At 42.9% G+C, this 26,889-nt stretch overlaps 1 protein-coding gene across 12 annotated transcripts in view; it reads right to left on the bottom strand.

Annotated features, from left to right (window-relative positions):
* The window catches only part of FAM193A (family with sequence similarity 193 member A), a 172,722-nt gene that overhangs the window by 106,498 nt on the left and 39,335 nt on the right, over positions 1 to 26,889 (bottom strand). Inside the window, exon 1 of one of the 12 annotated variants that reach the window (XM_033856550.2) lies at positions 20,464 to 20,738. The exons of the other annotated variants lie outside the window; for them this stretch is intronic. The gene's annotated coding sequence lies outside the window, so the exon portion shown is untranslated. Of the gene's footprint in view, positions 1 to 20,463; positions 20,739 to 26,889 lie in introns of those variants that run through there. 12 annotated transcript variants of the gene reach the window in all.

Genomic DNA, 26,889 nt, shown 5'->3' with positions numbered 1-26,889 from the left:
TTTTGCTCCAGACAGGAAATTATATTTTAAAGTAATTTAAAAAAACACATTTACCCATATATTTACAATTTCCAGTGCTCTTCATTTGTTTGTAAAGATTCAGATTTCCATCTGGTGTCATTTTTCTTCTGCCTGAGGACTTCCTTTAACATTTCCTGTGATGAAGAACCCCTGGTCATGAATTCTTTCAGCTATTTATGTATGAAAAATCTTGATCTCATTTTCTTTTTTTTTTTTTCATTTTCATTTTTGAAACATTATTACTGGCTTAGAATTCTAGGTTACGTTCTTCTTCCTTTTACTATGTTAAAGCTGTCCTCCTTCTATCCTCTGGCTTGTACTATTTGCCGTGAGAAGTCTGCTATTAGTCTTATCGCTGAAGTTTTCTTTTAATCACTATTTTCAGCATTATAAAATTATGATGTGACTGGGTGCAGTTTTCTTCATGTTTCTTGTGCCTGAGGCTTTTTGAACTTCTTGGATTTGTGGCTTAGAGTTTTCATCAAACTTGAAAATTTTTCAGCCATTATTCCTTTAAATATATAAATTTTTATTCCTCATCCCCACTCTTTCTTTCTTTCTTTCAACATACATATAGTGTGCTGTTTGAAGTTGTTTCACAACTCATTGATGCTCTGTTCTTTTTATTTTGTCTTTTTATTTTTATTGTGGTACGCGGGCCTCTCACTGTTGTGGCCTCTCCCGCTGTGGAGCACAGGCTCCAGACGCGCAGGCTCAGCGGCCATGGCTCACGGGCCCAGCTGCTCCGCGGCATGTGGGATCCTCCCGGACCGGGGCACGAACCCGTGTCCCCTGCATCGGCAGGCAGACTCTCAACCACTGCGCCACCAGGGAAGCCCTGTTCTTTTTAATTTTTTTAAAATTTCAATCTTCAACTCTCTCATGGTTCTTTTTGGGTAGTTTCTATTCCTAGCTCTTCAAATTCACTAATCTTTTCTTCTACAGTGTCTAATCTGTTGCTAATCTTCACATAATGTATTTTTTATCACAGACTGTAGTTTGCAACTCAAGATGTTCATCTGGGTTTTCTTATATTCTGTTTCTTCTTAACACACTCATGCTTTCCTCTATCTTCCTGAATGTGGAGAACATCCAATAGCAATAACAACTGTCCTTATCTAGTAATTCTATCATATGTGTCATTTCTGAGTCTGTTTCTATTCATTGATTTTGCTCCTCATTGTGGACGGTATTTGCTTGCTTCTTTCTCTGCCTGGTAATTTTTGACTAGATTACAGTTTTATCCTGTTAGGTACTATTTCATTCCTTCAAATATTTCTGAGCTTTGTTGGGGGCCATGGTTAGGTTATTTGGGAAGAGTCTGGTTCTTTGAAGGCTCACTTGTAAGCTTTGGGAGGCAGGATCAGAGCACCTTTAATCTTCCCCACTACTGAGGCAATACCATTGGGAGCACACACTGACTGCTGGGAACACTAACTACTTGGGGACCTATATGAGCTCCAAGGATTGTTCTACTACTCACTTCCAGGGTTCTTTTCCTGTGCTCAGAGTTTCCACATGTGCACGTGCTCATCAGTACCCACATGAAGATTTGAGGGGAACGCCGTGTGTCTCCAGAGCTCTATTTTTCTCTTTGCAGCTCTCTCTCTTCTCTGGTATTCTGCCCTGCAGATTCACTTTGGCCTGCCCAAATTCTCAGCTCGGTCTCCTCAACTCTGTTTGGGCTACTCCTCCTTCCTCCTCGAACCATGGCCTGCAAATTCTTTCCAGGTAGTAAGTTTGGCCAATCCTAGGGCTCATCTAGCTTATCTTCACTCAGGGATCATGGTCCTGCACTGTCTACTGTCCAATGTTGGAAAACTGGGATGTTTGTGTCCTTCATTTAGTTAAGGTAGAAGGATAAATCCAATCCAATTACACTGATCAAAATATCAATTTTAAAAAATGTACCAGAATGAACATAACCAAACAAGCACTTTCTCCCAAATCCTATACAGAGAAAAGATATTTATACAAATATATAAAATGTATATATATTAAAGTAAGGGACTAAGGTAACCAAGAAATTTTTCCCTAAGAGCATGTACATATTCCTAAAATGGTCATACTGCTGAAAAAACTTGAAAATGCACTACAACTGAGTCCCTACACCTACGGGGTAAAATATTTTACCCTTTCTGAGTACACGGATTTTCTACTCTGAGGTAAAAGCTACCGTTTGTGGCCAGCATTTGTGTGTACCAAATCACAAGTATTCACTTTCTTACTAAGCTTATACTCTAGCTCTGAAAGTAATTTCCAAAAGAAATTCCAAATTCAACATGAAAAACTCAGCTTTACTCTTTAAAGACCTTACAGGTGAACTTCTTATAGACAAAAAGGAAACACGGCATTTTAGGGCATTAAAGACACTAAAAAGCCACAGCTTCGCGGGTGATAATGGCACATCTCAGATCACACAGCCAGTGAGCGCTAAAGCCAGGACTCTACCGTACACAACACACAAATGTGTCTGTTTTCACTGCATTATCATCTCCTGCCTAGAACACGACACGATTATCTCCTCCTGACTGGTCCCCAGCCTGCAGGTCTGTAGTGTCTGCCTTCCACACATCCTTTGCCCCTTGCAGAGTGACCTTACACACTGCACATGTGACCAGAACACTCCTCTGCTTTGAACCCTCCAGCAGCTCCTACCGCCGAAAAGGATCAAGTATGATCACTGAGTCTCTGCCTCATTACCCAGATGAAATTCCTTCCAATTCCACTGGGTGGGCCAAACGGTTCCTTCAGTTTTTTCCATAAGATGTGGCTCTAGTAGCACTTAGTTGTCTTTAACTTCATTCGAAACGTTGTTAGACTCTACGTGACAGCTGTCATATCAGCGTGCATTTAAAAAAAAGACCTATCAAAACTGGTGAATTTTTGTGTAGCTATTTTAATACTGAAGATGAAAGAAAATAGCAACATTTTCGGCATATTATGCTTTATTATTTCAAGAAAGGTAAAAACGCAACTGAAACGCAAAAAAAGATTTGTGCGGTGTATGGAGGTGCCGTGACTGATCAAACGTGTCAAAAGTGGTTTGTGAAGTTTCGTGCTGGAGATTTCTCGCTGGACGATGCTCCACAGTCAGGTGGACCAGCTGAAGTTGATAGCGATCAAATCGAAACATTAACTGAGAACAATCAACATTATACCATGTGGGTGACAGCCGACATACTCAAAATATCCAAATAAAGCACCGAAAATCATCTGCACCAGGTTGGTTATGTTCATCGCTTTGATGTTTGGGTTCCATGTAAGTTAAGCAAAAAAAAAACCCTCCTTGACAGTATTTCCACATGCGATTCTCTACTTAAACAAAATGAAAATGTTCCATTTTTAAAACAAATTGTGACAAGTGATGAAAAGTGGATACTGTACAATAATGTGGAATGGAAGAGATCGTGGGGCAAGCGAAATGAATCACCACCAACCACACCAAAGGCCGATCTTCATCCAAAGATGGTGATGTTGTGTATATGGTGGGATCGCAAGGGAGTCCTCTATTATGAGCTCCGTCTGGAAAACCAAACGATTAATTCCAAGGAGTTCTGCTCCCAACTGAAAACAGCACTCGACGAAAAGCATCCAGAATTAGTCAACAGAAACGCGTAATCTTCCATCAGGGTAACGCACGACCACGTGTTCCTTTGATGACCAGGCAAAAACTGTTATAGCCCGGCTGGGAAGTTCTGATTCATCCGCCTTATTCACCAGAGATTGCACCTTCAGATTTCCATTTATTTTGGTCTCTACAAAATTCTCTTAATGGAAAAAATTTCAATTCCCTGGAAGACCGTAAAAGGTACCTGGAACAGTTCTTTGCTCAAAATGATAAAAAGTTTTGGGAAGACGGAATTATGAAGTTGCCTGAAAAATGGCAGAAGGTAGTGGAACAAAAGGGTGAATACGTAGTTCAACAAAGTTCTTGGTGAAAATGAAAAATGTGTCTCTTGTGTTTACTAAAAAACCAAAGGCACTTTTTGGCCCACCCAATACACCCCTGCCCCGTTCAGCTATGGGGCCTTAGTACATGCCATTTCCCGCCCCAAAACACCAATCCCCCTCCTTTAACCAGGCAACTGTTAGGCATCCTTTCGAACCCCACTGTGGTATCCCTTCTTTTTCTGTGAATCCCAGTCTCCTCCAACATGCTCTCCTCAGCCAATACAAGCCACCACATAGCTAATCACTCCAACTCCTGTAAACCTTTATGCTTACACAGGTTTTCTTATACTTTCACGTCCATCTTCTCATTAAGTCCCATAAAGCACCCAGAATACAGAAGGCATCTAATAGATACTCACTGAAGGAATTGAAACTACTCCAAATCAGTAATTCACATTTTGTCTTCCCTATTTCAACCACAATTTTTCTTTCCTTATTTCACACACAATCTTTTATTAGCTGCCTGTGCTGAAGTCCAGGGATGACTCCATGTGTGGTCAATCCTTTCTGCTGCTTTCCTGAACTCTGCTCTCCCAAAGCACATGCAAATGCCTTGAGCAAGTGGCACTGCTTGGGAATAATTACTAACATTAAGACTTAAGTTCCCTCCTAACTGGTTACAAAAAAACTGTTAACAGAATCATACCATGAGTTAGGTGCAAAATTACCTTAAGTATTTAATGCTTTGTAATTTATGCAATCTTACAGAGTAAATATTTAGCAATTTATAGATTTCAAAGTTGTTCCATTTAAATTCAATAAAATTCAATAAACATTAATTATTGATTCCATATTATTACATTATTATAGCATCCTTCTTATAGTTAATGTAAAAATGAGTTTTCTTTAGGATTTTTCATTTCAGTTTTTATGTTAAAAAAAAAATACAGAAAGCCTACAGAAAACTGCAACCATTTTTTCTTACAATTCATGCAAGTTAACTTCCTGAATTGGCCCAGCTCTTAACCACTAGTGGGCGTACAGAAGTAAATAGGGTGGTTCTGTGAACTAATGAGGCAAAGTGGTATTTGCTATCTGCCACAACCATGGTTATAGAAAATGATTTTATGCATGTAACTGTTATTAACATGGCTTTCCTTTACAAATGTAGTTATGTTTAAAGTCTAGTAAACAATGTAATTACTGTTGCTTTTTTTTTTTTTTTTTTTTAAAGAATGGATCATTTTTATTTTATTTTTTGGCTGCGGGGCACGTGGGATCTTAGTTCCCTGACCTGCATCCCCTGCATTGGAAGCACAGAGTTTTAACCACTGGACCACCAGGGAAGTCCCTACTGTATGTTTTGATGCTACTTATCTGGAAGAAAATAAATGTCTGAGTAAGCCTCAGGATGCCAGGACAAGTTTAGTATCACTCACTGCTCCTTCATCTGACGGCGCAGCAATTCACCCATTCAAATATTTACAAAATACTTCAGGTCTCTGCATTCAAGTTCCACATGGCAAAAGAGAAACATAACTTGAATTTATTAATAGCAGCAAATCAGACAGTTAAAAGACTTACAGCTCTGGAAATATGTATTTCTTACACTTCTCTTTACCAATCTTTAAAATACAACTAATCTACTACAGTTAAATGAAAAATTGATTATCAGAGTACTACTAACTTCTCAGACTGCAGTCTGCATCCCCTTATAAATCTGAAGGTACCTGAAAATCACAGCAGCCAGTCATTTTGTATAGGATGTTAACAGTGTTTACAACAATACATCAGAAGGGAGGGGAAAAAAACCACATAAATAGAACAGAGACTGGGGAAGGCTTTTGGTCAGTCCCTAAACGAGTCATCCACGTTTGAAAACTGAGTGACCTGGAGTAATTCCAAAGGTAGCCACTCACATGTTGGTGAACCCCAAGTCATCAACATGGCCCTGCTGACATGAGCAGAGAGGCCAGGGCCGGAACCCTTCATCCACCCCTCCCCCCCACCATCACCACCACTCACTTGGCCACAGGGAGGCAGCTGGCTCAAGGACAACCAGAGGCTGGCCAGGGACCTTAAGTACTGATGCCCACAGATGGTGCCTGCAGGAATTATGGTCCAGGGACTTTCCTGGTGGCACAGTGGTTAAGACTCTGCACTCCCAATGCAGGGGGCCCGGGTTCAATCCCTAGTCAGGGAACTAGATCCCACGTGCCGCAACTAAAGATCCCGCATACTACAACGAAGATCCCGAGCGCCACAACTAAGACCCAGAGTAGCCAAATAAATAAATAAATTCAAAAAACTGTTATGGTCCCAAAAATTCACAAGGCTGGGAGATGAGTTAGGGCGAGGGGCACAGGAACTGCCATCAGAGGGTTAAGAGTGTTAAGGGAACAGGGAGGGGTGCCTTTGGGCAGGAGCTGGAGAGAATGGGGAGCAAAGATGCAGACACCCAGCTCCGGGAAGGTGGAGCAGAGACGTACACATGAACCACGGGCAGGGCACACACGTGGGCAGCAAGAGTAGGTGGGCTGGGCTCTGGGCCCCTATACAGACTGGGTGTGTCTGCTTCAACAGGGGATCCTGGCCAGGTGAGTAGGCGCCCGCCAAAACATTTGGTCTCCTCCAGTTTCGGAACAAGGGGAAACTCTGAAAACATTTACTGAAGATTACAAGGGCTCTTCGTGCTAGAGAGGGTGAAGGAAGATGGGTGTACTCCATACAGCTGATGGTGGCATGAAGGTGCAACAACCTTTCTGGAAAAATCACTTGGCAGTATGTTTCCACAGGCTCCCAGCCGTCTACCTGCACCTGTGCCCTCGGGCATGCCTACGCTACACGTGCCTCCTCACTTAGGTGAAGCCTTCTGCTCAGGCACCAGACCCTGCCAGCTGCCTGAGGACTCTGTTCCACTAATCGTCCCCTCTCTTTTTTAAATCATTGATTTTTCCTTCTTTCCTGCATCGTTTCCATTAGGATAAACAAAACACCCTCCTCTTAACCTCACTTCCACCTCCAGCTACTAAGTGCCTATCTTTTCCTTCCTTTTCAGGAACACTCCTTCAAAGCTCTCCACCCCAGCTCTGTCTAAAAGAAGTATGATGCAAGTCACAAACACGAGCCATGTAGTAAGTTAAAAAGAACAACAAAGGTAAAAACAACAAGATGATAACACTCCACACTGGTCAGTATGGCCAAAATCCAGGACACTGACAACACCGAATGCTGGCTGCCGAGGGTGTGGAGCAGCAGGGACCCTCGTCACTGATGGTGGGAACCAGAATGGTGCAGCCACGCTGGAGGACAGGTTGGTGGTTTCTTACAAAATTCAACATACTCTCACCATACAACCCTGCAATGTGCTCCTCAGAATTTACCCAAATGAAATGAAAACTTGCATCCACACAAAAACCTACACACAGATGTTTATAACAGTTTTACTCATAGTTGCCGGAACTTGGAAGCCACCAAGCTGTCCTTCAGAAGGTGAATGGATACATCAACTGTGGTACCTCCACGTAACGGAATAGTACTCAGTGCTGAAGAGAAATGAGCGATCAAGCCATGAAAAGACGTGGAGGGACCGTCAATGCATAGCACGAAGTGAAAGAAGCCAGTCTGAAAAGGCTACAGGCTGTATGATTCCAACTATACGACAGCTGGGAAAGGCAAAACTACGGAGACAGGGAAAAGATAAGCGGTCGGCAGGGATTGCGAGGGAGAGAGGGTGCATAGGCAGAACACAGAGGATTTTTAGGGCAGTGAAACAACTCTGTGCGATACTACAAAGATGGACACACGGAAAACCCGGACTTTGGGTGATGATGATGTGCCGGTGTAGGTTCACTGACTGTGACAAACCATGGTGGGGACACTGACACTGAGAGGCTGTGCACATGTGAGGATATATGGGAACTTTCTATACTTCCTGCTCAATTTTTCTGTGAACCTGAAACTGCTCTAAAAAAAAAAAAAGTCTATTAAACGCCCCCCCAAGAACACAGGTGAATTCTAGTAAGATTTTATTTAACTCAATATACGCACAACATTATCACATCGAAGGTAACCACGCCCTCTCTCCAGCCGCCTACCTCCAGTAGGGCTCTCGCTCCCCACCAATCTTCCAGCATCACACTGCTCTCCATGGACATACGACACACAGCTCACCTCCTCCTATCTGATATTCTTTCTTCGACTGGCCTCCCAGTTGTCACACCCTCTTGGTTTTTCTGAGAACCCACTCCAACCCCAGAGGCTGTGCCCTAAGCAGAGACAGCAGATGTGCTTCTCCGGACGGGATTCTTAACTGCAGGGTCAGTCCCAGCCCAGCTCCTCCCTCTCTCTTCAGAGTTTGCGCCTCGTTTCCCTTCCCTCCCTTGTAACTTTCAAGGGAGAAGAGAGAAGAGAAGCCTTCCCCTCAAGTCCTCGGGGGTCTACAAATGGTGCCGTGGATCGGGAGGTGCAGGACGGGGGCCCACAGAACGCCCGCTTCAAGTCCCAGCTACATCTCAATGAGCGTCAGACAAAAAGCAAACTATCCTCAAAAGGGGAGTTCTAGAAGCTGAAAGGGCTAGCCAGCTGGTGACCTGACGAGTCCTGAGCTCGATGCCCTCCTGCCAGGAGGCGGCCACCTCCCCCGTTCAGTCAGGATCAAGATACCAGCTCCTGTGAGGAGGCGCCGGAGGGGACGGGGGGCCAGGGGCAGGTCTCCAGAGGACACCGTCGCGCGGACAGCAACACACCTGCACCCGGCAGGCCCTGACCTCGGCCCGCGAGTCCCCCCCGCGTGGACCCCAAGCCCACAGAGAACGACGTCTCCCATTGCCGACAGGGCACACAGGCCACCTGCACCTGTGGCTCCCAGGCTCAGGGAACAAACTCCATGGATTGACAAGCAGTGACAACCAGTAAGGGCCATCAAATGAGGAATGCGAAACCAACCTTCCCACAGGCAAGAAGGGTCACCACACCCTTACTTGAAGCCTGAGGCACAGACATTGTTGCAGGTAGAGTGAAAAGCTAGTATATCAGAATTTCTAGAAATGTACTGTATTTCATTTTCAGTATTTTCCTAACTATAATCTCATATTTTGATTGAAAAACACAGACTGTATTTCCTGTAACTATATGCTTAAGCATTTTTTCTGGCATTAAGTATGAGATACACAAGGTTATACATAAAATTGTACCTACGACATACAATGCTCACTATTATATATAAAACAATAAAAAGTTTAACAAAAATCTACTCCAAAGAACTTCTGAAATCTGTTTTTAACCCTAATGATCTCATCTCAGTTACCAGTAATAGCTTATTTCGAAAAGAGCAGAGTTATCATCTCACACCCGTTAGAATGGTCATCACCAAAAGACAAGAAATAGCCAGTGCTGGCGAGGCTGTGGAGGAAGGGGAGCCCTCCCTCCTGCACCGTTGGTGGGAATGTAAACTGGTGCCGCCACTACAGAAAACAGTACGGAAGGTCCTCAGAAAACTAAAAATACAGCTACCATATGATCCAGCAATCCCATTTCTGGGTATTCATCAGAAGAAAATGAAAACGCTAACTCAAAAAGATATATGCATCCCCATGTTCACTGCGCTATTATTTACAATAGCCAAGAAAGTTATGGAACAACCTAAGTGTCCACCAATAGATGAATAAAAAAGATGTGTATATACATACATATCTGTATCCACACAAACAATGAAATATTACTCAGCCATAAAAAAGAATGAAACCTTTGCCATTAGAGACAACATGGATGGACCCTGAGGGCATTATGCTAAATGAAGATTACATCAGACAGAGAAGGACCAATAGTGTATGATCTCATTCATATGTGGAATCTAAAACAAACAGACAAAATCGAGCTCACTCATACAGAGAACATATTGGTGGTTGCCAGAGGTGGGGGGGTTAGAGGATGGACAAAAGGAGTGAAGGGAATACAAACTTCCAGTTGTAAACTAAGCAAGTCACGGGGATGTAATGCACAGCACAGCAGCTAGTTAATACTACCTGCATATTCAAAAGTTACTAGAGTACCCAGGAAAAGTGCTCATCACAGGAAAAACATTCGGTAACTGTGTGAGGTGATGGGTGTCAACCAGACTTACTGTGGTGATCGCTTTGCAACACACACAAATATCCAGTCGTTACACTGTACACATGAAACTAACAATGTTGTGTCATTATACCTCAAAAAAAATTTTAAGAGCAAAATCAAAAGAAATATTAGATAGCTTTAAGATAATCGTCAAACTAACACAAGACTAGAGGTGCGCATCCAACTTAGTAGCCACCGGCCACAGCTGGCTACGGAGCACTTGAAACGTGACAAGTTCAAACTGAGACGTGCCGGAGTATAAAGTGCACGCCAGATTTCACAGACTTAGCATGAAGAAAGGAATCAATTCTTTAGTAATCATTTTTATACTGATTCCATGCTGAAATAATCTTGAGGCTACTTGGGCCACAAGTAATAGATACTAATAAAATTGATTATACCCGTTTCTTTTTACTTTTGTAATATGGTTACTGACAAATTTCCAATTACATACGTGGCTTACGTTCCATTTCTATCGGGCAGTACTGGGTTGGAGTGTCACTACTCCTCTCTTTTCCCATCTTCTGTGAGTGCTATCCAACACTGGGCACAGAAGGGAAGGAAGCCACAAGGAATAATTAATTTACAAACAGGAAGAACAGCTAGAAAATCAGAAGTTGACTACAGTCGACAATAACTCTATACACCATGTTGGTTTAAACCCCGAAGTCTTTTAACACAGAACCGTAAAACTTCTGTAAAACGAAGTTTTTTTTGTAAATACCAAACTTAGACAAAATATCTGCAACACAGAGGCAACAGGCCAATTTCCTAAATATGTACAGCAGCTTCCAATCACCCCAACAGCCCTACACTGTTAGTGTAATTATCATCCTCATTTCACTGAGAAGGAAACTAAGGCATGGAGTTTATGAGACTTGTTCAAGCTAGTAAGTATCAGAGCAAGGATTCAAACCCAGGCAAACTGGCTCCAGACCACTGGAGGGTGTGCTGGGGTCACTTCCTGGGCGAGGCAGCTTATTGGATGAAGGTCACCTTCCCAGAGAGAATGCAGCTGTGAACCCTAAAGCTCATCTTAGCTGGGACACAGGCACCGCAACCAGGTAAAGGAGGCTGAGCCTAAGCAGGCACCAAAGTCAAACACACGTACATTAGAGAAGATGAACAAAGCCAAAAGCTGCTTCTCTGAAAAGACCAATAAAATGGACAAATACTGGTAAGAATCATTAGGGAGAAAGTACAAAACACCAAAGTCAAAAAATGAAAAAGACATCATTACAGACCAAACGAACACTTAAAATAATAATAAGGATATTACCAGCATCTTTAGGTCAAACTTTAGGTGAGAGTTTGATGAAGTGCTCAAAGAATTCCTAGAAAATATAACTTTCCAAAATAAATAAATAGAAACTAGAGCGATATTATAATTATTAAATAAATTCAAACATATGTAACTCCAAGCCTAGACGGCTTACACAAAAAATTAAGTAAGAAAGCAATCTAATTTTAGACAAACTATTGCAGATAATAGAAAAGAGTACACACTAAAAACTAACCATAATCTGTATACCAGAATCTGACAAAGAGAAAGGAAAATCCCAGCTTACTCTCACTCATGAAAATAGATGAAAAATTCTAAAGGAATTTATGAGCAAACCAAATCTAGTAATATGCAGAAAAGGATATTACTATTACCAAATGGGTTTACCCAAGAATGCAAAGTTAGTTTAACACTGAGCTGATTTTCTAATTACTCTGTCATACTACAGAATAAAAGACAAGTTATCATGTAATTAAAACAGATGCAAAAAAGGCTTTTGATAATATCGAACATCCATTCATTAGTAAAGAGCATTCTAGGAAATCAGGAATATAAGGTAACTTTCTTAAACTGATAAAGGCTGTCTTAAAAAAAAAGACCCTATTAACACTAAACACAGTTAAAGATGAAACAATGAAAGTTTTCCTCTTGAGATCAGGAATGAGATGACGGTACCTACAATCGTCATTTCTATTCAGCATTATAACAGAGATCCCAGCCAGTAGAGTAAGGTAGGAAAAAAAATAAAAGGACTAATGATTAGAAAGGGAGAAAAGAAGTGCCATTATTTGTAGATGATGCTATTGTACACACAGAAAATCCAAAAAGATGTAAAGATAAATAAGGAGAAGTAATAGTTTTCAAACGCTGACTTTTAAAAAATTTCAGATACCACTTAATTATAACATCTAAAAGAGAAAACTCAAGCACTGCCCTCTCCCCCTTGGAAGCTTTGGCCATCTTAGTTGGTGTGAATGAGTGGTGCTGAGGGGGAAGGACAGTCCTGGGTAGGATGCACCTGTCTGAGGTGCACCAGGGCTGGGAATGTGGCTGGCAGTTGGAGACTGGTACACACAACAGGATTGAGTAAATAAGTAAACATGTTGAAGACAATGTAGCCAGGTTTTCCCTGTAGGAGAAGAGAGGTACAAATACAGAAAGGAGGAAGACAAATAATAAACTCCAAATGTTGGACTGGAATTGAAAAGATTCAGTGTGAACTCCTGGTTTCAATAGATTAAAGAACCTGATGAGGAGTGTGGGTGTCCACACACACACACACACACACACACACACGCCCACACGCCCACCTACTTCCTAGCTCTTATACCTGTGAGGGCATTTAGCACCCAAATTTTTTTTTTTTTTTTTGTGGTGCGCGGGCCTCTCACTGTTGTGGCCTCTCCCGTTGCGGAGCACAGGCTCTGGACGCGCAGGCTCAGCGGCCATGGCTCACGGACCCAGCCGCTCCGCGGCATGTAGGATCTTCCCAGACCGGGGCACGAACCCGTGTCCCCTGCATCGGCAGGCGGACTCTCAACCACTGCGCCACCAGGGAAGCCCAGCACCCAAATTTTTACTTGTAAATACTACTGTCCATTAAAAGGAACCGGGGCTCCTTGATTGCATGGCTGATTTCAGGACTTGAGAAAACTCAAGATGAGAATGCAACATCTGGTACCATAAAGTAAGGAAATATTCAAAGAACGATGAAGACATGTCAAAAGGATTCGGCAGCCAGCCTGAAGGGGCTCCCACTGACTAAATCTGATATACACTGCATAAAACAGGAAACCACACCAAAAAAAAAAAAAAACACCAAACAGGAAGCCATAAGTCCATACTTACACAGGGGATATACAAATAACAAGGAAGAAAGGAAAGTTCTAGCTCACTACAGAATTTCAATAAACGTAGAAGGAATAATGAAATTAGAAGATCACCATTTGGCTACCACTGAACTAATGGATTCAACCAAGAATTATCGATGGATGCTAAATTAGAGGGAGGAAGTTTGATGAGAAACAGGATATTTATGATAAAGTACTTCTCTACAAAAGACATATTAATTACTTATTATTAGTAAGTACAAAATATTACTAATTAACTTTACAGTGAAAAAGCTGGTCAGACACCACCTTAACCACGTGATAAGAGTTACCACCACCTGTAACGGAACAAATCAATGTCACAAACTCCTAAGATGATGTGCTGCAAAGAATACAGCATGACTTGTGTGGAATTCCCATCAAAATGCAAAATTTCAGTCCAATCATGAGGAAACATCAAATATACCCAAATTGAGGGTCATTTACAAAGTGCGTGGCCTCTTCTCATAAAAAATGTCAAGGTCATAAAGGACAAGAAAAGACGGAAAAACTCTTCCAGATTCAAAGGAGACTAAAAAATATGGCAACTAAATGCAATGAGTGACCTTGGAACTTATTCTGGACTATAAAGCAAAGGGTTGAAGCAAAGGTCTTTTGTTTGTTTTTGCTTTTAAGGACGTATTTCGGACAAATGGCAAAATCTGAATAGAAACTTCGGGTGAGATGCTAACACTGTAATAAAGCTAACCGTCTGATTTTGACAGGTATACAATATATATAGAAAAGAGTGTCCTTGTTTTTAGGAAATACATACTGAGGGGTAATAGGCATTATGTTTGCCATTTTTCTTCAAGTAGTTCAGAAAAAAATTAAAAGATATATGTGGGGGAGGAAGGAGAGAAAGAAAAGAAGTGGGAGAGAGGAGAGAAAGAAACAGAGACAGAATAATAAAGCAAATGTGATAAAATGTCAAAAAACTGGGGAACTGGGGTCAAGGGTATATAAAAGTTTTGTACTATTTTTGTACTTTTCTATAAGTTTGAAATTATTTCTAAGTTAAATCATTTAAAAAGTTATCAAGCACCAAAGGATAAATCTAAAGCAAGAGAGAAACCATACATACAGAGAAGATTATAAACCTTTATTGAGAAACGATGTTCCAAATAAATGGAGAAAAATACACAGACTAAAAAAACTCAAGGTGACAAAGTCAACATTCCTCAGAATGATCTATATATGCAATGCAATCTGAATCAAAATCCAAACAAATTTTCATGTGGTAACTGAGAAAGAATCTAAAGTTTATATGGAAATACAAAGGGCCAAGAGTAAGGCAGCCCTCTAGAAGTGTAAGGAGGACTACTGAGACTTACCAAGAAGCTGCAGTAACTGAGAGAGTGTGGTGCTGGCCCAAGGACAGACAGAGGAAGGAACAATACAGAACCAAGGTACATATGGACTCTAAAACTATAACAGAGACTGCATTCCACAGCACTGGAAACAGTCTTTTTAAATCATGATGCTGGTTCAACTAGATATCTAAATGGGGGAAAAAATTAAATCGAACCCCCATCTCACACCATACAGAAAACTCAATTTCAGAATTATAGATCTGAATGTGAAAGATAATACTGGTATCCTCATGACCTCAGGGGAAGAAAAACATTTTTAAGCAAGATATCGAAAGCACTAAGACATAAAGGAAAAGATCAACAGATTCAACTCCTTAAAATTAAAACTTCTATTCAAAAGACAACATTAAGAAAGTAAAGGACTTCCCTGGTGGCGCAGCAGTTAAGAATCCGCCTGCCAACACAGGGTACACAGGCTCGATCCCTGGTCCAGCAAGACCCCACATGCCACAGAGCAACTAAGCCCGTGTGTCACAACTACTGAAGCCCGTGCACCTAGAGCCCGTGTTCCACAACAAGAGAAGCCACCACAATGAGAAGCCCGTGCACGGCAACGAAGAGTAGCTCCTGCTTGCCACCACTATAGAAAGCCTGTGCGCAGCAACGAAGACCCAACGCAGCCAAAAATAAATAAATTTAAAAAATAAATTTAAAAAAAGTGAAAAAGCAAGAAAAATATATACAACCCAATAGAAAAAAATAGGCAAAAGACCCAAACATCACAAAAAAGGAAACCCACATAGTCAATTAACATATGAAAAGGTAGGGCTTCCTTGGTGGCGCAGTGGTTAAGAATCCACCTGCCAGTGCAGGGGACATGGGTTCAAGCCCTGGTCCGGGAAGATCCCACATGCCGCAGAGCAACTAAGCCCATGCGCCACAATTACTGAGCCTGCGCTCTAGAGCCCGCGAGCCACAACTACTGAGTCTGAGAGCCACAACTACTGAAGCCTGCGTGCCTAGAGACTGTGCTCCACAACAAGAGAAGCCACCACGATGAGAAGCCCGCACACCACAGCAAAGAGTAGCCCCCACTAGCCGCAACTAGAGAAAGCCCGCGCTCAACAACAAAGACCCAATGCAGCCAAAAATAAATAAATAAATAAAGTTATTTAAAAAACCAAAAACCTTGTTTAAACACATGGAAAGGTAATATTTACAGTGAATCACCACCATAAACCGAGCAGAGTGGCTAAAATGAGAAACTGTGACAAAACCATATTTAGTCAACAATATGAAGCAATGGGAGCTTACACACTGCTGGTGGAGTGGAGATATGCATAACCATGCTAGCAAATAAGCATCATACTAAGACCGAAAACACACATACACTATGACCCAGTAGTTTCTCTTCTAAATATATATCCTTCCTGATATGAAGTCTTACATGAGCCAAAATACATGTACAAGGTTATTCATACGAGCTCCGAACTGGAAAGAACCCAGATAAATTGTGGTCTATTCATACAGTGAAATACTATTCAGCAATTAAAATGGACAAACTGTAGATCTGTTCAAAACAAATGTTAAAAATACTGAGTAAAAGGAGCTATACGCCAAAGACTACATGTAGTAAGCTTCCATTTATGTAAAGTTCAAAAACAAAGACAAAAAATCCCTATAGTGCTTGGGAATGTATGTTTAGCAGCTATCCACGAAAGGAAAGAAAGGGATCTGTGATCAGGATGTAGCCTTCGTGGGCTTTTGGAGTCCCCAAAATGTTCTATTTCTTTATCTGAATGGTGCTTATACCACGGATCAAATTAACATGACCTGCAGAGCTGTAAATTTTGTATGCACTTTTATGATATTTAACAGTAAAAAAGTTCTGAAAAAAGAGAAATAAATATTTGACAAAGGAACAAGGTAATCCCATGGGGAAAGGAGAGGCTTCCCAATAACTGATACACAACTGGATATCCATCTGGGGGGGACACCTCCAACCTTACCACACACACCATACATAACAACTAACTTGAAATGGATAACAGACTTACACATGAAAGCTAAAATTATAAAACTTCAATAAGAAAACAAAGAATAAAATCTTCCTAATCTCAGAGTAGACAAACATTTTTTCTACTTAAATTAGACAAGATTTCAACCTTGGGGTAGAGAAATTTTGGGGGACCCCTAAAGCACTAAGCATACTTGATAAACTGGACTTCATCAAACTTAAAGATATCTGTTTCTCAAGACATGGTTCCTTTGGCTTCAACTCCAGGATGGAGACGGCCGGGAGGAGCACTGCTCCCACCTGTACAATAAAAACCAACCAGCCATGCAAATCCATGACTTTTTTGGGAACCTATCAGGAAACTAATGTCACAGAGCAAACTGCCCAAAACCTAAGTGCCTGCAAGAAAAGAGAACACACACTCAGCCAAGGTAGATGCAACCACACACTGGTAAGAAGAGTTCATTGAGAACAGATGACATACTGGTGAAGGCTGAGTGCAGGCTGGCAGGACAATGTCTGGGGTAACAGAAGTTGGGGGAGTCTGTACCCTTCTGCAACCCCCCTATGAAACCCCCCGGATGGTCGCTGGGAAGATCTGCAAGAGCCCTAAGAAGCATCGAGGGCGGTGCAGAACTGGGGAGGGGAGCAGCAGCCATGTGTGAAGGGCAAGCAATGCCACCCCATCCTTCTCCATATCCACTAAACCCACAAAGGAAAAAGCCCTTCCCTGTACAGATCATACAGGGAAAGGCGTTGGTGAACACTCACTGCAAGCTGGGAAAGGAAAAAGGGGACTGGGGGAAGTACTCCTGGAGAATGGGCAAGATTACACAGTGAGCCCACAACTACCGCCAAGGAAGGGCAGGAGAGCTGAGAGGGCTGTACCCCAAGACTCAGGGGCCCCATACACACCTAGGACTCAGCCTTACTCAGAATAAGGAGCCAGCACCACACCACTACCACACATGTCCAAGTCAAAAGCTTCAAGTAGGGAGTTCCCTGGTGGTCCACTGGTTAGGACTCCGTGCTCCCACTGCCAAGGGCACGGGTTCAATCCCTGGTCGGCGAACTAAGATCCCACAAGCCACAAGGCATGGCCAAAAAAAAAAAAAAAAACTTACAAAAAGCTTCAAGTGGGACTTCCCTGGTGATGCAGTGGTTAAGTTGCATGCCAATGCAAGGGATACAGGTTTGAGCCCTGGTCCAGGAAGATCCCACATGCCACAGAGCAACTAAGCCCGTGTGCCACAACTACTGAGCCTGTGCTCTAGAGCCCGAGAGCCAAAACTACTGAGCCCGCACACCTAGAGCCCGTGCTCTGCGACAAGAAAAGCCACTGCAATGAGAAGCCTGCGCACCACAATGAAGAGGAGCCCCCGCTCGCCGCAACCAGAGAAAGCCTGCGCACAGCAACAAAGGCCCAACGCAGCCAAAAATAAAAATAAATAAATTTATTAAAAAAAAAAAAAAGAATGCCCGCTCTAAGGCCAGACTGCCCGGTTTCACTTACTAGCACGTCAACATGGGTGTTACTTAATCTTTTGTCTCAGCTTCCTCATCTTCAAATACCTGCCTCACAGGCCTGCCATGAGGAGTGAGTGAGTGAACACAGGTAAGGTGCTCAGAGCCCCTACCTGGCACATAGTGAAGGAACACCACGTGTTAGCTAGCGTCACACAGGAGCACAGAGGTCTGCTCCTCGAGGGGGAGGTCACTGTCATCTGACCAAAGACTATCAGACTGAATTCTGAAAAATCACTGTGAACCAGGGAACTCCCTGTCACTTCAGCTCCAGGATGGAGACGGCTGTCACTACTGAGAGCCTGGGTTCAATACCTGGTCAGGGAACTGAGATGTCACAAGCCGCACAGTGTGGCCAATTAAAAAAAAAAAAATCATTGTGAACCAGAGAGCTCAAAAACATTCCACCTAGGCACTGTATCCATATTCTCTCAAGATACATACATTTTTAATTACTCTGTTTTGGGAGTTAAGATACAATTAACTTTTAAAAATATTCACTGCGTTTACGTTTCTCTAAGTGAAAAGAAACTAGATGATCATGAGCTGAGAGCCCTGGAAGCACCCCCTCAGAGAGGCTGGCTCTTCTGGAAGCACGTGGTAAGGGGCTGGGGCTCTAGGACTGAGCACTACCCACTCAAACCCGTGCCTGAAAGGTCCGGGCCACGTCCCGTTGAAGAGCAATCATAATGGTGCAAAGCGGGCGGCCAAGCAATCACCCAGTGTGTTCGCACCTAATGGTCTGTGGTGAATGCAAGAAAAGGTAAATGCAAACAAAGCACATCACCAGAAATACACTCACAGAAATAAACCTCAGGGTTGGAAAATAACCCCCTTCTCCTACACTCCTACTTCTTCTGTGCAGTACAGGCAGTATTTACTGAAGATGTACAAGGTGCTGGAGACGGCTCCAAAGACCAATCTATCCTCTGGCCCTTGGGAAAATGGCATGGGAATGAACTGTTCCAGGAAAATGAAAGCCAGAAGAAGAGGAGATGACTCATCAGGCCACACAGCTAAGTGCCGGGCACTGTGCTAAACGCACTCAGCTGCTTCCTCCCCTAACTGTTACAAGGACTCCAAAGGGAGGCACTATTACCTCACTCTAAAGTCCTTAAAGCTTAGTAACAGGACCATAAAGTAACCGCACCTAACATCACAGAGCTAGGATTCAAATCCAGGCAGTCCAGGGGCTTCCCTGGTGGCGCAGTGGTTGAGAATCTGCCTGCCGATGCAGGGGACACGGGTTCGTGCCGCGGAGCAGCTGGAGCACAGGCTCCGCGGCGGGAGAGGCCACGGCGGTGAGGGGACCGTGTACCGCAAAAAAAAAAAAAAGAGTGGCCCCCGCTTGCCGCAACTGGAGAAAGCCCTTGCACAGAAACGAAGACACAACACAGCCATCCATCCGTCCATCTATCAATAAATAAATAAAAATTAAGAATGAATATCTGCTTTAAAAAAAAAAAATCCAGGCAGTCTGAATCCAGGACCTGAATTCACAACATTGTGATTAACTGCCTCTGCTGGTCTACTTCCTGGGAGGGTCAGGGAGGGCTTCCTCCTCTCATGACCCACCTGGATAATGGCTCTCATCTTTCAATATAATTCATGCATCATCTTCTCTTTAAAACCTGACTCATTTGACTCCCATTCTCTCCCAGTCTTATCAATTAGTAATATCCTCTGTCTGCTCACACAACTTTCTCACTAGGTGTGCCTGCCTCTCTCTCCCCCAGTGAATTGACGGCACACTCCTTGAGACCAGAGAGTTTGTCCCAATCACATTCCTTCTACTAACACCTTCCATGACATCGCTCACAGGGCAGGCAATGTCCACGGAATGAACAAGCAGAAGACGACCCTTCGGTCTTCTTGGGCTTATCACCCATCACACCCAATGGTTTTCAAAGTGATGGCAGCAGATAGGAAAAGGCCGACTGCCTGACATGAGAGTTACCTGAACTTCCCATCAGGATAACTTGTGCAAGAAGATCCTGACATCACATGTGTATTGCACAATCGAGTTGCTACACTGCAACTTCTTTAAAAACTACACCTAGGGCTTCCCTGGTGGCGCAGTGGTTAAGAATCCGCCCTGCCAGTGCAGGAGACATGGGCTCGAGCCCTGGTCCGGGAAGATCCCACATGCCGCGGAGCAACTAAGCCCATGTGCCACAACTACTGAGCCGGCACTCTAGAGGCCGCAAGCCACAACTACTGAGCCTGCGTGCCACAACTACTGAAGCCCATTGCCTAGAGCCCAAGCTCCGCAACAAGAGAAGCCACTGCAATGAGAAGCCCGCGCACCGCAACGAAGAGTAGCCCCCGCCCGCCGCAACTGCAGAAAAGCCTGTGCGCAGCAATAAAGACCCAATGCAGCCAAAAATAAATAAATAAATAAACCAATTAAAACAAACAAACAAACTACACCTATGGCCTCCTGGTGAGTTCCTTATGATCAGTAACGAAGGAAGAAAAATTTAAGTCCGTGTACAGAGAGTGGTAAATGATGTCCTGGCACTAGTCAGCAATGGATGGCTGCAGCAAGATGCTGCACTCAGAGATGGTCCTGAAGGCTCCGATGAGGAGGTGAGATCCAGCCAGTGGGCAGACATTCAATTAGTATGCGTGGTTGTACCCCTGGTCAGGAAGGAGAAATGGCCAGAGAGGCAAATCCACACCGACTCACTGACAGCAGTTAATGTTTGGCTGGAGGGTCAGGAATCTGGAAAGAACAAGGAGGGATAATCAGTGACAAAGAGATCTAGAGAAGGCTCTGAGAATGGGCAGGGAGTGCAAGGATAGCTGTGTCCTACACGAGTGCCCACAATGACAGCCACTGCAGAAGCAGGTGGACAAGATGACCTGCCCTGTGTGTCTCTCTCAGCCTCTCTCACCAACTCTCAGTGAGCTCACGAACAAAGAGACATGGCAGCAGGGACTGGAGTGATGCATCTGCTCAACGACATGAACTTCCACCAAGGATGACCTGGATTTTCCAGTGTTAGGTGTCTATCTGCAGGGCATAGCTTCTCGGGTATCTGGCATTATGTGCTTTCTCCAGCTCTGGACTTGGGAAGCAGCAACGTAGCTGGGAGCCCCAGAGAGCTGGGACCTGTGCCCCAGCCTCAGTTACTGCTTGCTGCACCCTCTCCTCGGTGCCATGCCTCCACACACCAGGGGTCCTTCAGGGCTGGCTGTCTAGTGAGCCTGCTACCCAACCTTTGTTCCACACAGAGCCCTAGAGCTGCCCTGGCCCAAGCGGTACACAGAAGTGTAGGAGTTCCTGTAGAAGGGGGCTACTGCACCAGCAAGCAGCTCCAGCAGTGCTACCCTGACCCTTTCCGTGTGCCTGCCCACCAGCCTTGGCTCACGTGAGCCCTAGAGGTGCATTTCCTGTGGCCCATCCAACACAGAAAACCCACACCCCAGGACTCACTGAAAGGGTATCCTAGCTGCCTCTGTAGGCCCACCCACCAGTCTCAGCTCACCTGAGCCCCAGATTGCTTCTGTGTGCCCAGTAACTGCGAACTAGCCGTGGCCCAGGCCATCCAGATGCAACCATACCTGCTCCAACAAGGTATGACTCCAACCCTGGGAAGCAGTCCCCTTCCCAATGTGTCCTTCTTTAGGTACTATCCCTGAGCTCGAGAGTATAGAGTTCTCTTTCCAGTTTACAGTTATTCTGGGACTTCCCTGGAGGCGCAGTGGTTAAGAATATGCCTGCCAATGCAGGGGACACGGGTTCGAGCCCTGGTCTGGGAAGATCCCACATGCCGCAGAGCAACTAAGCCCGTGCACCACAACTCCTGAGCCTGCGCTCTAGAGCCTGCAAGCCACAACTACTGAGCCCATGCACCACAACTACTGAAGCCTGTGCACCTAGAGCCTGTGCTCCTCAACAAGAGAAGCCCGTGCACCGCAACAAAGAGGAGACCCCGCTCACCGCAACTAGAGAAAGCCTGTGTGCAGCAATGAAGACCCAACGCAGCCATAAGTTAATAAATAAATAAATTTACAGTTATTCTCCTATCACAGCTTAGTAATTCCTTAATATATTAAATTTGCCTTGTTTAAATTACTAGTATACGGTTTTGTCTCCTCGTTGGGCCCAGACTGACACACTGTGTCTGCTCCCCAACGTCGCCATCTATGGACTCGCTGCATACGCCTTATTCACTGTCATGACACCACAATGACCAAGGAGTTTGCTTCAGGGTAAAAGTGAGGTGATGAGCCCATGATCACTGGATTCACTCATCCATCACATACCTCACCATTCAGAAGCAACTGGCTCCAGAGTATGGTGGAATGGCCTACTGGGAACTCACCGCACCGAAGAGGGGACCTTGGGGTTAAAGAGCTGCCCCACAAGCTGCAGCTGTATACACTCTGCACAGATGGCCAACAGACGCTGCTACACCTCCTACTGTCCAGGAAAGAGGGGTCCTAATGAGAGCAGCATCTCACTGACACCTAATGACCAATCCAGGAAGTTTTCCTTCCGGCCCACTCAACTCTGGTTCTGACAGGTTAGAAGTCTTAGTACCCAGAAGCTGAGTGCTCGCCCAGGGTGACACAGTCTCAGGACACCAGAAGCCTGCCCAACCAGCTGGACTCCTAATGCCTTTGAACCACCAGACTAAAAAAAAATGAACAAACAAAAAAACAGTGACTAAGTACAGTGATGGTCAAGGATAAAGAGCACGTGAAACAAGCAGTGAATCCCAAAAAATATGTCTTTAAAAAGTATATGTATTTCTAGGGCTTCCCTGGTGGCGCAGCGGTTGGGAGTCCGCCTGCCGATGCAGGGGATGAGGGTTCGTGCCCTGGTCCAGGAAGATCCCACGTGCCGTGGAGCGGCTGGGCCCGTGAGCCATGGCCGCTGAGCCTGCGCGTCCGGAGACTGTGCTCCACAACGGGAGAGGCCACAGCAGTGACAGGCCCGCGTACCGCAAAAAAAAAAAAAAAAAAAAAAATATATATATATATATATATATATGTATTTCTAAACTAAGCTTCCTTCTAAAATGTTAACATGTCTTCCAAGAATAGTAACATTAATGCTGATAAATTTTTTCCAACCCTCTGAATTCCTCATGAAACAGAATGAAGAAAAATTAATAAAACATCACCCCAGAACTCCCCCCAAAAAATTCAGTCAGCTATGGTTTTGTTTTTCTACATACACATGCTTCTAAATAAAATATACCTAAAAACCTATGAAGAATGTAATGGAATAAATCAATGGGGGCAGACTAACAGAATGCCTTCAGTGTCTCCCTCAGCACCATCCACTGTCAAGGGCCGACCAGCACAAACGGATGAAGCACCGGTGTCAACTAAAGAAGAAATGGCAGGAAGACAGTCTTTTGGTATGAAGAGCCTGGGACTCTGGAGTCAGAATGCCTGGATTTGAATCCCAACTCTATCTCCTAACAAGCTACCTAACTTTGAGAAGTCACTCAACCTTTGTAGAACTCCTTTTTTTTTTCTTCTGAGAAACTGACACCCCATAGGTGTTAAAAAATATTAAGTTTATTTTTTAAAACAACACTGAACTCTAAAGCTGCTTAGAAAATATACATGCAAAATAAAATATAGTACAACAGTGATTGAAGGCTACTCACTGTTTACCCTTAAGCAAGTCATTAAGGCCTCCAAGCCTCAGTCTCCTTATCTGTAACTGGAGGATTTTTAAAAAATCCACTCAGAGGGTTGCCATAGAATCAAATGAGATATTACAAGTAAAGTACTTAATAGAGAATCTAGCACATAGTAATCATTAAGTCAAATAGCAGCTATGTGTTACCATAAAATGACAAAAATTTTAAATGGGCAAAATAAAGCAGGTAACTGCAAATAAAATAAATGCATGGGTAGCAATATTAAAATCAGAAAAAATATAAGTAACAAAGATTACTCTGTTAATAGGAGGTAAAGTTTTAATGAAGACATGTTTATTTTCTGTATCAATATAAACATGTTGAAATACATAATGCAAAAACCATTAAAGTCTCCAGATAAAAATTAACAGAATTTACCAACAGTCATACAGGGTACCTATCAATATGTAACAAACCAAGTAAACAAAAACATAAATGACAAATTTAAATAAGGCTTAACGGTTGGATTTATGTCAAGATTTAAACTCCACTGAATACTTCTTTTGTTAAGCTCCAGAAATACAAACCAATCAAACAATATTCTACCAAAAAAACAAACAAACAAAAACCTACATTTCAAAAGGCACAAGCTGTAGAGGCCATATTCACTTAAAAACAAAAAAAACGATGAAATATAAAATTCATAAAGTTGAAACCATATACTTCAAAATCCAATTCACTTCAATATTCAAAGCTCTCTCAGATAAATACTGTAACAAAGAATAAAATCTGTAATTACAGTCCCACCAATAATTAATACTAGAGAACAGAGATCATCATTGAATTCTCAGTAACAGCTGTAGTAACTAGCAAACAGTAAGTACTAAATGAGCATTTGCTGAGTGAACAGATTTCGAGTAACAACAAAACTGAGAACAGTGTATCTCAACACTTTAGTTGTTAAGTTCACGGCTTTAACCACCAGTATTATTTTGAAGGAAGGGAAAGAAAAAAAAAACTTTGGCTAAAGATTAGAACCAATTCAGAAAGGCCCAAAAGAAAACAAGGACAAGTTACTTTAAAATATGAAAAAGTTAATGACATATAGAAGAGAATTGTTAAACAGTAAAGAGTAGTTAAAACCTGGCAGTTCTCACTGAATTCTATACTTAAAAATGGTTAAAAAGGCAAATTTTATGTTACATATATATTTTACCACAATTAAAAAAATAATTTTTATACCTGAAACTAACACAGCATTGTAAATCAACTGTATTTCAATAAAATTTTAAAATAAGGACTTCCTTGGAGGGCCAGTGGTTAGGACTCCACGCTTCCAATGTAAGGGGTGTGGGTTCAATCCCTGGTTGGGGAGCTAAGATCCCACGTGCCGTGTAGCACAGCCCCCCAAAATTTTTTTTTAATTAAAAAAAAAAAAATCTAAAAAATTAAAAAAGAGGGAATTCCCCTGCTGGCCAGTGGTTAGGACTCTGTGCTCTCACTCCCGCGGGCATGGGTTCAATCCCTGGTCGGGGACCAAGATCCTGCAAGTGCAGTGTGGCCAAAAAATAAAAAAATAAAAATAAAAATCTCACGATAAAACGAAAAAATATAAATAAAATTAAAAAAATATTTTTTTAAAAAGGGCAAGTCTAAAGGGGGGGAGGTTATTGAAAATAAAATAATATTAAAAAACAAAGAGCACAAACATTAACTAAGCACCAAGTCCAGAAATAAGTCCCATTATATCAAGTCAATATATTTAAAAGGAAAATGAAAGGAATAAAGATTTTTAAATTTTAATTAAACGAAGGATCAACATTGACTCAGCCAGAAACATTAAACCTAGACCAATGACCATGAAGAAACTGAAAAATTTGCAGAGAATCACCTCCTTTAAAAGTTCCAGACCTGGGAAGTTTAACAAGTGATTATCCTTTAAGAAACAGAATATTCCTGGGGACTTCCCTGGTGTCCAGTGGTTAAGAATCTGCCTTCCAATGCAGGGGACGCAGGTTCAATCCCAGGTTGGGGAACTAAGATCCCACATGCCGCAGAGCAACTAAGCCAGCGTGCCACAACTACTGAGCCCACACGCTCTAGACTCTGTGCGCCACAACTAGAGAGAAGCCCGCACTCCCAACGAAAGATCCTGCGTGCTGCAACTAAGACCCAACGCAGCCAAATAAATAAATGAAACAGAATATTCCTGAGCACAAACAACATGCTTACTTAATGGAGTTAAAGGTTAAATACTCTTAAAAACGTCTTCAAGTTATGAATGGCACAAGATAATTAACATTTACTGAGTCCTTCTAAGATTATCACTCTCTCATCTACCTCAAACTACCAGAGCCATGGTTTTAAATAAATTTCTACCACTGTTCCACTATTTATGGATGTTCTGAAGTCAGTTTATCTTGTACAAGAGACTCCTGACATTCTCAATGGACACATCAGGACCTTCAAGAACACATGATAGGGCTTCCCTGGTGGCGCAGTGGTTGAGAGTCCGCCTGCTGATACAGGGGACTCGGGTTCGTGCCCCGGTCCGGGAAGATCCCACATGCTGCGGAGCAGCCGGGCCCGTGAGCCATGGCCGCTGAGCCTGTGCGTCCGGAGCCTGTCCTCCGCAACGGGAGAGGCCACAACAGTGAGAGGCCCGCGTACCGGAAAAAAAAAAAAAAAAGAACACATGATATGACAAATAACTAAAACATTTAAATGACCTCATCAGACCTTTTAAGAAATATATAAGATTAAACCACGCACTGCTCTTTTTGACTTTACTTATTAATCTCATAAGATGGTCACTGTTCACAGGGCAGAAGAATCACAAAAAAGCTTAAATGAAATAGGTGTGGGGGGATGAGCAGTCCCCAGATAAGTGAGTTTCAGGAAAACCTAGGAACTTCAAGGTCTTCTCCATTCAAATTCATGCCTTTGTAAAATTAAGAACAGAATGGTACCAATTAGTTACACCCAAAATAATGAACATCTCTAAGAAATATTACATGGACTCCTTATATCCTCAATATTTTGAGGTATTTTAGTCTTCACATTAACTAAAAACCTTAGGTAATGTAACAGTGAGATGAATCCCTATACAAAGAAGTCTAATAACACTCAAGCAACCACATCAAGAAAGCTGTACGGAAATGACCCTCCAAACTACAGAGACTGCTCAGAGAACAGCGCATCTCCAGCCTAGGTTGCCCACACCTGTTACAGTACCTCCCCCAGGTACTGG

Source organism: Tursiops truncatus, chromosome 5, assembly GCF_011762595.2.
Source record: "Tursiops truncatus isolate mTurTru1 chromosome 5, mTurTru1.mat.Y, whole genome shotgun sequence".
Taxonomy (NCBI): Eukaryota; Metazoa; Chordata; class Mammalia; order Artiodactyla; family Delphinidae; genus Tursiops; species Tursiops truncatus.
The sequence above is the reverse complement of the archived record's forward strand: the minus strand, read 5'-3'. Positions and strand labels throughout refer to the sequence as shown.